The following is a 12,413-nucleotide window of genomic DNA, read 5'->3' on the forward strand; positions in this document are numbered from 1 at the left end:
TCACGGCGTCTCTTTGAGTTTTAAAGCGACTTGTATAAAGCAGACAAGAATTCTATCTCGGTTTGAGCTGTATCAGACAGTCTCTGATCCAAATATGGTGATAAGATGTATTTGGATACAATTTCAAAGTTGTGGATGGTGGTCTCTTCCAATCTAGAGTGCCTGCAATGGAGAGTTTTAACAGTTAGACTGTTTTCATATAACCAAGAAAGTAGAAAGGACCTCTGTTGTTTAGTACTATGTCGTAGTGTTCAAAAACGCAACAGCAGCATCAGTTATATGGAAAGCGGCACTTGATACTGGAAAAATAGGTAGTCCCCCCCATGATTGTAACAACTTGCATATGAAGTCCACTTGGAGAAACGCCACGCCAGGTTGTGCTCTGTCTAAGTAAATATTTGTTCATGGAGAGGGAACTGTGTAGCCGTCATGACTTGCCCCCATGACATGGCCACCACGGGGGGGGGCAACGTGCACAGACAACTCCTTGCATTGCTGTGACCACCAGGGTGTGCATGGGCCAGAGTACCTGAGGTTCAGGACAGCTTTGAAGGCTCCTCAGCATGTAAGTGTCTTCAAGTCTGAGATGGAGGGAAGGGAGTTGAGCAGCTGAAGCTTTCAGCATGCAGTGTGTGTGTGCCTGTCAAACCAAGTAGGTAGGATGCTGGTTTTGGTTGGCTGACATTAGATATCCTGTAGACTGGTTCTACCAGAAGAATTTGTATAGTTGAATATGGGGGTTCAACCGATGTATAAAGCCTCTAACTAAAGAAAATGCACTAAACGACTGACTGCAACATAGCATAGCATAAAAATATACCACAGAGCATATCATAACATAAAGGGCATGATTGCTAGTTTGGGTGTGCTGGAGTGGCCCACCACGCCGGTGGCTCACTTCCGCACTGCCAAACCCATAGGCCTGCCAGATTGTGAGTTTTCTCATGTCTGTCAGGCTTTTTGGGGTGGTGCCTCTGAAAAGGGACACCACAATGGGAACGCCAAAAAAAGTTCCTGCACGGCATGGACTGTAAAGTCCATTCCATGCAGGAACTGGAGTGTATACACACAGGGTTGCACATATTGTGCCCCCCTGCAAGCATCCACATGTACATTGGCAACACTTTGTTTCAGGACCGCCAGTCTTTTAATGGATGAAAGACCTCTATGACACCGCTGGCAGTCCTGAAACTCATAAAATGTATGGCGGTGCCACAGCGGCACAACCCGCATACTACTGAGGCCCTCGCCGCCGCGCCACAGCCAGAGAACAGCAGTTCCCTGGCAGCTGCAGAGATGAAATGGCGGTCTGACCGCCCAACTCATGATAGGGAGGTTGGACCGCCTGTGCGGCAGTGGCTGAACTGTCACCACTGAGCCCCCGCAAGTTTGGCATTCCTTGGACCGCTAGATTCATAATCAGGCCCAAAATCACATCACATACCATCAACCATCGTATTAAATAACATAAATAGCATAAGCTCTAAATTGTCAAAGTCATAGCCCTCCTGTCCGAAATCTCCCTCAAAACAAATGTAAGGGATGTGAACTCAAAAATCCCAAACATACTGCGGTTTTCTTGGTTCAATTAAAATGTCACTGAACAAATTGGGAGGCAAATACATGGCAATTAAAATTGCTGCAACTTTGTTAACCAAGTATCTTTGTGAACAAGTCAAGCAATAGGAAATTAAGCAATTACGTCTGTGTGTGGATGCCTGGTTGAATAGTGTTTCAGGAAGAAGATTCTTGCTATAAACGTCTGTCATGGAATGTGTTCATGGCTTTTTAAATACTATGTTGTGTTCACAGCTACGGGCTACTGCTCAGGTATATTTGGTAACACTTATGTAACTTATCATTACCAAATCTCTTAATCCCTAACCAATTATACTGGAAGAGTGAAGCAGATTTTGAGGTTACGTTGTCAATGGCTGTTGAATGTGTACTTTCTTCGGCACTATTAGTTACGGTACACACCACATGTAAAGGCCATCAGCATTGCAATGTGCCTGGGGATGTTCTGTTGTGAAAACAGCTGCACTCCACAGCAGAGGCCAAAGGAGGCTGTACTTAGCAGCGACTTCTAGAAGAAAAATAACTGCAGGGCAAAGGAAACTGTGCAGGGATGGAGAGAGCGCGTGCTGTGCAGGCTCGGCGGCAAAATCTAATTGACATAGCGGCATATTTATGAGCGGAGATGGTGCAAGAGCAACGCAAGCCCTAAATGAGATTCATGAAGTCACACAAGGCCACTTTGCGTGGCCGTGAGTAGCCCCATAAATCTGGGGTAAAGCAATGCAGTGCAAATCGCTGCGTTGCCTCAGTCTGGGCTAGGGAGGTGTTCCATGGGCATTGAATGGGTGTTCCCACGCAACTCCCATGGTTTTTGACACATTGCCAGATTTACCAGAACTAGTAAACCTGGGAGGGAGTGCACCAAAAAGATACACCTTCTTAGAGAGGCTTAACGAGGAGAAATATCTTTATTTCTTCTCGTAACTTCCTCTTTCTATGTGTGCTGCATTCCACACCACACGTAGAGAAATGAATTTGCCTCTCAGTATTGTTTTTGTACAAGAAGGTGTCCCTCTCTGCACAAAACAATCCCACATGCAACACAGGATGCCTTACATCATGGTACAAAGAGGCCTGTATTGTTGCTAGGCAGCCAAAAGGGAACCAGGGCTGGGGAAAAGGCAGGAATGTACCATATTGCCTTAAATAGGGTGCATTCCTGCCATTTCCATATCACGCAGTGCAGTGACTACCTGATCTGCACTGCATGACTTTTTCATTAATCAACCCAATAGTACCTAAGTTTTAATAACTCCTCCCTCTCGAGGAGTGATGACATGATTTAGTGGCTAAGGTGTAAGTTGGCCCCAACCGACCTATATTTGTAATCATCATCAATTAAGCTGTATTCGACAATTTGTCATAAAAGCATAAACCATTACATCAGGTCCCAATAAAACAGATAAAATCAGGTAAAATGAGTAGCAGTTCTCAGTTAAAAAACATCTAAATTTTTTTTTTTATAAAACCGTGCAACTAGAGCAATAAACACAAATGGAAACCCAGCTCATAGTAACAATAGAAAAGGAGCAGTGCAATGTTGCTAATTTGGGAACCGTGAACATGTGTTCATTCATATATATATACAAGTCTCTATAACGGGAAATGTTGTTTACAACGCGGTGTTTACACCGCACGACCTTTTCCCCGCAGCTATTACAATGCAAGTCGTTACTACGACTTGCGCTGGATGGCGCTGTGGGATAAGGAATGTTGTAATTTTATATTCCAACACCTTCCCTACTGTTACGGGGACTGGTGTTGGAATATAAAATTATAAAATTCCGAAATCCGCGCCCTCCAACGCAAGTCGTTGTAACGACTTGTGTTGGTAAATCTGCGATGTCAAGTACCGCGATCTAAAAGATCGCATTGTACTGACATACATCCCTCTATAACAATTAAAGACATATACACTAAGCACATTAATCATGGTGCCGCAGTAGCTTTGGCTCTTATAGTCCATGCCCAGCCTAAATATTTGGCTGCACCGATATTAAGTGGCAGCCATGTTTCAGAGCGAAGCAATCTTAGCGCCTCATCACATTTCCTTGTCCCCAGGGCTCGACAAACAGGGGCCAGCCATATTCGTCTTGGGCGAATATAGGTGGGACAGGCAAATAACAAATGAGCCAAAGACTCCGAGGTTTCCTTGCAACTAGGGCAAAGAGTGTCCGTTGAGGCTTCCCACCTTGCGGTAAACAATTTGACTGGGAGCGTACCTACTCTCAATTGAAACAGGAGCTTTCTATCTTTTTGCTTTGTGCCATATTGCCTTAAATAGGGTGCATCCCTGCCCTTTCCATATCACGCAGTGCAGTGCAGCAAGTTGACTACCTGTGCTGCACTGCATGACTTTTTCATGAATTCAACCCAATAGTACCTACATTTAAATAACCCGTCCCTCTCGAGGAGTGATGACATGATTTAGTGGCTAAGGTGTAAGTTGCCCCCAACCGACCTATATTTGTTACTATCTGGAGCCATATGTACACATATGTTCCCACAGACACAAAATGGGTAAAACCCTTTAATACAGTTGGCCCAAAGTTGCGGTCAAATACAGAGTGTGGGTCAAGATGTACAAAGCGTTTTAGCATTCACAAATCCTTAGAATCGGTAAATCAGAGGGTTTGCAAATGCGTAAACCTTTTTTCCTATATACTAAACATATTGTGCGAATCAGAAAAGTGTTTCTAAATCTCTAAATATGTTAGACATGGATACTGATTCTATTTGAAAGAGGCGTGTTGTACGCATCACTTCCAACCATTCAATCGGTATGCTATGAATCAACGTTTTGAGACCTGAATACGGTCGTAACATTTTTATATTTTACTTACACCTCAAAGGAGGTGGTAACCCATTTGCAAAAGGAAATGTGAATATAATAGCAAACGTTTGTTTAAGAGGTGGCAGCTGTCCACAGGCCTAATGCCACCTCTTAAACAAAAAAAGAAATGTTTCTTTTTAAACACAGTCCTGTTTCGTTGTGGGAAAATGGGGTGCATTTGAGAAAAAGGTTTGTGTTAATAAAAAGCAATCACAGACATGTTGGTCTGCTGACCCCAGCAGGCCACCATTCCTGAGATGCAACAAATTGTAGGACTCAGGGCCACATGTATCCAAATGTTGTTTTGCGATTCTCAAATAACGATTTTTTGCGAATCCCTATTTGAGAATCGCAAAACGTAATGTATGTAGGATTTGCAAAAACTTTTGTGAATCCTACATATTCCTTAATTGCAAATTGCAAATTGCGATTAGCAATTAAGGAATACCTCCCCATTCATTCCTATGGGCCTATAAAATAGAAATGAATGGGGAGACATTAGCAATTCGCCCGCAAGGTACTCGCAAATTGCGAATGCAATTTCAAGGATGCAAGGGTGTGAAGTTGACACCCTGTTGCACCACTGAAATAAGCATGGGTGCAGATGCATGTATGTGCACCACATGGCACTTTGAAAAATGCAAAAAAGTGCATTTTCCAAAGACATCGCAAATTACCCCCAACCTGAAGTTGGTGGTAATTTGCGATTCCTTAAGCCAAAATTGCACAACTTGGGTGCTTCCTACATTGCATTCAAGGAATCCCAGTTTACGATTCCTTAAATGCATTCGCAAAATAGGGACTCGCATATTTTGTGATTCCTTATTTTGCGAGTGGGTTTTTGTGTGATACATTGCACACTGCTAAATTGTGATTACAAACACTGAAATTCTGGGAATTTCGGCATTTGCGAGTGCAACTTAGCTTGATACATATGACCCTCAGTTTGTAAACTACCATATTCATTTTCATGTGGTAGGTTGTGATCTGCTACGATTCGTTTTTTTTTCAAACCAACCTCTTAGTATTTGGTTACTTTTCTAAATACGATAGTGGTTGCAAAAATACTGGTCGCAAGTTGAGACCAGTGTTTAGTACATGTGGCCCTATATCTGGATGTCATCTGAGACATAGATGTTAACTTACATACATCAACCTTTTTAAATCAATTTGAACCGATCTGTCCAGAAGGACTTCATGGACGGGTGTGAAAGCTGTTCTGGCGTTGATCCCTTATTGGAGAATGGTAATGCTAATGTATTTGCCTAATTATTATGAAGATGCAAACAGACTGTATGAGCCAGGTTAAGCTACAGCTATTTCTTCATTTTGCAGGAAGCAATTCTCTTTCTGATATTTGTCTTTTTATGAATGCTTGAGCTATTCTCTGCCCATGTGACCCTACTGCTATCCTGCTTTCAAGTATTATTCCTCTTTCTGCTCTCTTCCTGTCATCTCTTCCTCGTAAGAACTGGCCGTTGTATAGTCGGCTTGAGTGATCACTTGTTCCTAGTTTTACCTCATATCCTAACTCCCACTCTACAGCTCCCCCTGCCATTGTTATTATTAATCAAGGACTCAACAGTGGCCTTCATAATCTCTGCCCCAGTCATTGAAATTCATAGAATGGTGTCAGAGCAGCCACTTCACTTTCATTCAGTGAGTTACGACCAATCTTCGGTGTCTCCTGAGAGATGCTTTCCTCCTCCTTTCAGTTTTTCGCTACTTCTTTGTATTGGCTAGGCTGTGTAACTGGCATGAAATGCTAGATGATTTTGCTGATTTTAATTGGTCTTTCCTCCAGTGCTTAATTTGAGCTATGGTTGAGGTCGTGGCCCGCCGGCCCTTATTTTTGGGCATAAGCACTTTTTTCTTCATCAGACTTTGACACACAACAAAAGAGAAAAAAATGCAAATGGAAGAAAGAAGCGAAATATAGAAAAAGAGTTACAAAGTCAGAATGCAGGGACAAAAATAGAGCATATAGGAGTGAGTTTTTGGCCAGGAAATATCTGGTCACGGATTATAAAGATTCATTAAGAGAAATCAAGACTAAGCAACCTTGGTATTCAACACACTACCTTCTGCAGTGCCAGTGGCAGCTTTGAGCATTAATTTGGGCTAATCACTTATTATTTTAAGCTCTCCTTTCCTCTCAGAGATGCATATAAGTTTGTGCTAATATGAGATGTCTGACTTCTTTTTCTGGTGGTTGTAAAATGAGCAGCCCTAACATTCAGGATAGATTTTCATCTTTGTCAGTAGCAATTACTTATTGGGTTTACAGAGTTTTTGGCAGGTTCACTTTCACCAAAAAGTGTAGATATTACATGGCTGCTGATGGGACTGGCTTTATGGAGTCCAATACTTAGTGAAAGACATAGTCACCTGAGTCCTACCCTTTGCCTGACTTGTGCACTATGGTGTAGTTGTGGCCTTGTAAACACATTCAGCATCTTTAGATCTTCATTTTAGGATTTCCACAGACAGGAAGCAGGACTTGCGTATATATGACAATTGTAAATCTTTTACCGTAGTTTAAGGCGTAGAAATAGTCACAAGCCCACAGAATAGCAACACTTTCTTTCCCTGGTTGAGAATAGGTTTTTTCAAATCCCGCAGTTAAATTCTACCCCTTGTCCTGAAGAGTTTCTTCCTACCTCATGTTATGCCAGGAGTGTCCTGTAGTAAGGATATCGTGGAAGCAGTAGATACGTTTAATTTTTTTATTACCGGTCTTCATACACTTAAAACCAGGAGCATACAGCGTCTGCAAGGAACAACCAGCAACTGAACAACGTTGTGTTAAGCCATGCAGGCACCGTTCCACCCATGAGTGTTGATCTCATGCCGGATCCTTACAAGGTATCCTTGTGCTGCAAAGTTGCATGTGTATACTTCATACTACAACATTTCCCTCCTTTAAAAAAAACAGGAACATAAGTTATGACTTTGTAAATGAAGAATACAAGCAAGTATACTACAAAACATTGCTTTAAGTCTGCAAAAAATGAAGTAACTATTAGAACAATACATAATCATTGAATTAGCAAGGTGTTCTTCTTTGGCAACACCCTGCCTACTTTGTAACTCTAGTGCTAATAGCATCCTGCACAATGGCATCTACTGGACGTGTTTTTATCAACCTCTGAAGACAGCTCACCTAGAGAAGATGAAGACCCCTCTTGTGGGTCCTGCAACCAGTCAGACCAATCACACTGGCCCCCCTCTTCTTCGGAAAGTTTTCTAATGGAGGCCTCCTGTATATCCGAAAGACAGACAAGACTCCTCTTGTTCCACCGTTCTTATCACCATGAAAGGCTGACCCCTTGCTCACTCTTGTGACATGTATAGGCGAGGAGAATTTCAACAAACCCTTCAGCACACTCCTGAGATTTATCAACACCCAGTCACCAACTGGGAGATCCATGTTTTCCCAGCATATAATCTTTATTTCATCGCACTTTGTTTCTGCAACACATGAGAATTCACAGAGGCATTCTTACACCCAACATCTTTCAAGGTGCTCGTGCACTGCATCCACTCAGGAAACAAACTGGTGTGCACCTTTTGCCCCCTCAAAAGAGTAAAAGGAGGAACAACAATGCTGCTGTGTGGAGCAAAGTTGTAAATCCAGATCTTAGTATTAATAAACTCCTGAACACCCTGGCCTGAGGAAAGTGCTGTTTGAATTCTTTCTTTCACTATTCGATTTACCCTCTCAACTAAACCGTTTGAAGATGGGGAATATAAAGTGACCTTAACATGCCGTACATCATTTAGGTCAAGAAGCGTGCACATTTTTTGGGACAAGACCTGTTTCATTGTCTGAAACAATTGTTGTAGGCGAACCCTCAACTGCAAAAATCTAATGGTGTTCCCAGTTATTGGGGCATCACAAAACATATGATATAACCACTTGGAAGGATAATCTATTAGCAAAATCAAATACCTGATGGTACTAAGTAAAACCTCTTATGACCCAGTGAAATCCATACCAGCTTTATCCCTCAGTCTCTCCAGAAATGGAACAGGATAGAGGGGAGATGTCTATCCTATTCCACTTCATGACAGATATCAAGCCATTCAGCACACTTATTGACTAAGGACATGACTAGTGACTCTAAGGAAGGCCACCAACAGAATAGTTTGATAAGTTTGCACATCTTGGTAAAGCAATGCGCACGGTGTGCAGCCATTATTATATCCTTCTTTAAAGTTTGCGGCGAAATTAACAAATTATGACGCATAACCATGTTGTTAATCACAGACAACTCAGTGGTCACCAGAAAAAAACTCTTGAACTCACCAGACAATTTTCTGCCTTCAGGTCAACCTTCTGTTATAAACCTCTTGGCTTGACTAAATTTAGAGTCTTTTGAATAAGCTTCCTGCTAAGCTTGTTCGCTGACCGGAGCACGTTGCTCAACAGCATCCAATGCAGCCACCACACATTCAGTGTCCTCTAGTTCATACAGGTCTTGGTCATCACTTAAGGCCATATATGGCAGGCAATCCGCCTGAAGTTTTTCCCACCTGACAAATGTTTAATGCTGAAATGGCACTCTTGAAGTTTAGATAATAGGCGCACCAATCTCGCTCAAGCTTTTTCTACACCACTTCTGCCTAACATGTGCATTAGGGGTTTATGGTCAGTAAAAAGCTCAAACTTGCATCCCCGAAAGTAGGTCCTGAATTTGTTAATAGCCCACATCCAGGTAAGAGCCTCACATTCTATTATGCTGTAATGTGTTTCAGCTGGTCTCAGCATTCTGGACGTGTTCCTTACCTGACACCTACTGCCCTAGGACAGTTCCCAACCCAAATCAAATCAACATTGATAAAACATTTACAATCATCCTGATATGGATGTAATGCAGGGGTACCCACAATAAAATCCTTAACGTTGTCAGAAATCTGGGAAAGTTCACTCATCCATGCAAACTTTGCACCCTTCCTCAACAACAAGGCTCATAAGGGCTACACAGTTTGTACGTACTCATGCACAAACCAGGCGTAATACTCTGCTAAGCCTGTAAAAAGACCACCTTTTCCTGAAACTGACTCACAAATGTCCTTGATCAAGGAAAACTTGGTTTTGATCACATAACCGAAATACTCAAGTTCTGTGCCAAATTTGCATTTGTCTTCTCTTAGTGTCATGCCTGCCTTGGCTAACCCAGACAATTTAGATAGGTGGGACTCGCACAGCCCAAATTCTCCAGTGTACTCTTAGGTTATGATCTGTGGCGTGCTCCAGGGGTATCGCTGTCACATTCACAAATCGGTTTGGTCACTAGTTAGTATTATCTGCCAGCACTGGCGGCACCTTGTTATCCATTCCTGACCTCAAAGCATGATACTGTCACATTCCGCCACAGTAGGATTCACTAGACCTTGTCATTTTTCACGATTGAAACTACGAGTAACAGCCCAGTTACTTACACACACTTTCTTTCTTGTAGAGTAATCCCCTGATGAAGGGCCATGACAGCGCCCGAAATGCATTGGGAATAATTGAAACTGCGATGATCATTTATTGGTGAAATTGAAACCATGATGACAACAATTATGATATTATCAATTGATTGAACTTAGCCATGACAATAATGAGCTGATCAATAAAATAAGACTTGATAACGGCATCAATCAACTCATTTAACTTTATGGAAAACTGAATTAGACGTTTTTTACGTCTTACCTGCTGTGCACAGAGGAGTCTACCCCCATGTAGGGGCAGCTTTGTAATAACCCAGACAATACCTTGTTGAAAGTTGTGTTGTGTCCTTCAAGAGATGGCCCATTAGTTTTTGGAAGATGCAAGCTTCAAAAGCTAGGCCGAAGGGCAAATTGAGATACTAAACACTCCAATTGTGGTAAGTTCTTGCGACCCTGACATGTACGGTATCTCATGATAAGTCGAGCACACATCAATAATGGAAAATAATTTGGCTCTCCCCAACTTGGTGAGCAAACTCTTGTATCTTGGGGAGGCGGTGGCAATCAACCAGGATGTTTTTGTTCAAGGAATGGAAGTCATCACAAAGCCTGAACTCCCCAGATGTTTTTCTTGCCACAATGAGGGGAGAAACCCATTCTAAGGAGTCACAGGTCACTATGACCCTCTCAGCACAAAATCGTTTAAGTTCGGATTTGAGTTCATCTCATGCAGTTAGTGTAAGAGGACATACTTTGTGCATAACTGGCTGAGTGTCTGACTTAAGATGAGTTTGCTGTGCTCCCAGTTTGTCAGAAAAAACACTTGGAAATTGTTTCAACATATACTTAACATCCTCCATGTGTGAATCACCATCAACACACACCACATGGAGACTCTCCTCCTGATAACCTGCTGGAATCCCACTTAATACAATGGTATCCTCAGATCCCATCACTAAGCATAAACCCATCTTGGCTAAATCTTGCCATTCAATGACGTTCCGTCCTTTGAGAGCTACATATACCTTTGTAAAAATGTCCAAACACTCCAAATTGGGTATGAAGTACCCCTGCATGTCTATGTCAGGCTCATCATCCGCTTTGTGTTTGACATTGTCACTACATTTAGCAAGAAATATGACTACTGACAGAATGGTAATTGCTGATCCTGAATCAGCCATGACTGGAATCTCGACATCACCTATTACCACAATGCTCCATGGCCCCTTAACTTTGTTGAAATCAAAGACAGCATAACATTCAATGGTCAGTATGATATTATCAAGATTTTCAGTACACATGTCCACCGAATCTGATGCTTCTATGTTATTAACTCAGGTGTACCTCTTGCCCCCTGAAAGTATCCAATTTTTATACATAACGTGCATCTTTTGCCAATGGCAGGGTGGTCAACACTGTTACCAAGGTGGGTTTTTGAGCTGTCCTTGAAGCTAAAATTGTTAACCTTTTTTAAAAGGTTGTTTCTCATATCTATCTACGGTCACCGTACTGACAGTATCTGCCAAAACATCCCCAGTAATACTTAGAGCACTGACCAAGTGTTCACTATGAATCGTTTCCGTTGAAATCATAGATCACTCTAAGCCCTTTGCTTTATGGATAGTCTCCAACAGCGTATGTTTCCTGCAGCTGAGCAGTCGTCCCTGTATTTTTTTTCAAGTAGGCAAGCACAAACTGTGTGTGCTTCAAACTCTCACGTAGATGCTAGTACCCTTAAGGTCAAAAAGAATTCCTCTACACTCACATCTGCTCATTGCTTCATTATAAAAAAATTATGTCTTTCAAGCATAATGCTCAGCTCCTGAGGGTACTGCTTGCTCAGGTGCGCCAGAACGTCTTTGTGGCAATCCCAATCCTCACCGTCACCAGAACCTCCATGTGGTGGAGGAACCGATGGGAGGTTTATAAATACCTGCTGTGCCTGCAAAGCCAATGCAATTGCATAAAATTGTCACTTTACGTTCAGTCGTAAACTGAACTGCACCAATGGCTACCACATAGCCCTCAAAAAGTTTCACCCATTGATGCAATTTAATAATGGGTTTGCCTGGTTGCTGTAGAATGGGTGGTGATAGAGAGAAATTCTGTGCATTAGCCATCTGCAAGAGTCATGTGAAACCACCTAAATTTATTGTTAATATATGTGTTTATTATTTTCTCTCCTTTTTTTCTCTTAGGAATGCCTGTCACCGTATATGCATGCTGTCCACCAAAAGGAATCGTGATCAATTCGAAGCGTGCAGGCTGTTAACGAACCATGCAGAATTTGTATTTGCTTTTTTTATATTTTATTTTTAAAGGTGTGCCTGTCACCGTATATGCAGGCTGTCAACAACAAGGGTGTTATTTGTTATTTACTGATTATCGGGTGTGCCTCTCACCCTTTGCTCAGGTAAACAAACCGCTCTTCAACCTCTTCCTTGTTTTCTTTTTAATGTGGCACCGCGGCAACACTGATGATAACGTAATGGGCCTAACCAGGTGCTGTATCAAAGATGCCCGCTGAGATGTGAGCAGCGTAATAACGTGCCTCCCTGATGCT

The 12,413-nt window shown here is 42.2% G+C and overlaps 1 long non-coding RNA gene across 1 annotated transcript in view; it reads right to left on the minus strand.

The window, feature by feature from the left end:
* Window positions 1-7,213: 7,213 nt before the first annotated feature.
* The window catches only part of LOC144766715 (uncharacterized), a 283,191-nt gene continuing 277,991 nt past the window's right edge, over window positions 7,214-12,413 (minus strand). The window contains exon 4 of the long non-coding RNA XR_013597896.1: window positions 7,214-7,331. This is a non-coding gene — a long non-coding RNA (uncharacterized LOC144766715). The remainder of the gene's footprint in view (window positions 7,332-12,413) is intronic.

Source organism: Lissotriton helveticus, chromosome 7, assembly GCF_964261635.1.
Source record: "Lissotriton helveticus chromosome 7, aLisHel1.1, whole genome shotgun sequence".
Classification (NCBI taxonomy): domain Eukaryota; kingdom Metazoa; phylum Chordata; class Amphibia; order Caudata; family Salamandridae; genus Lissotriton; species Lissotriton helveticus.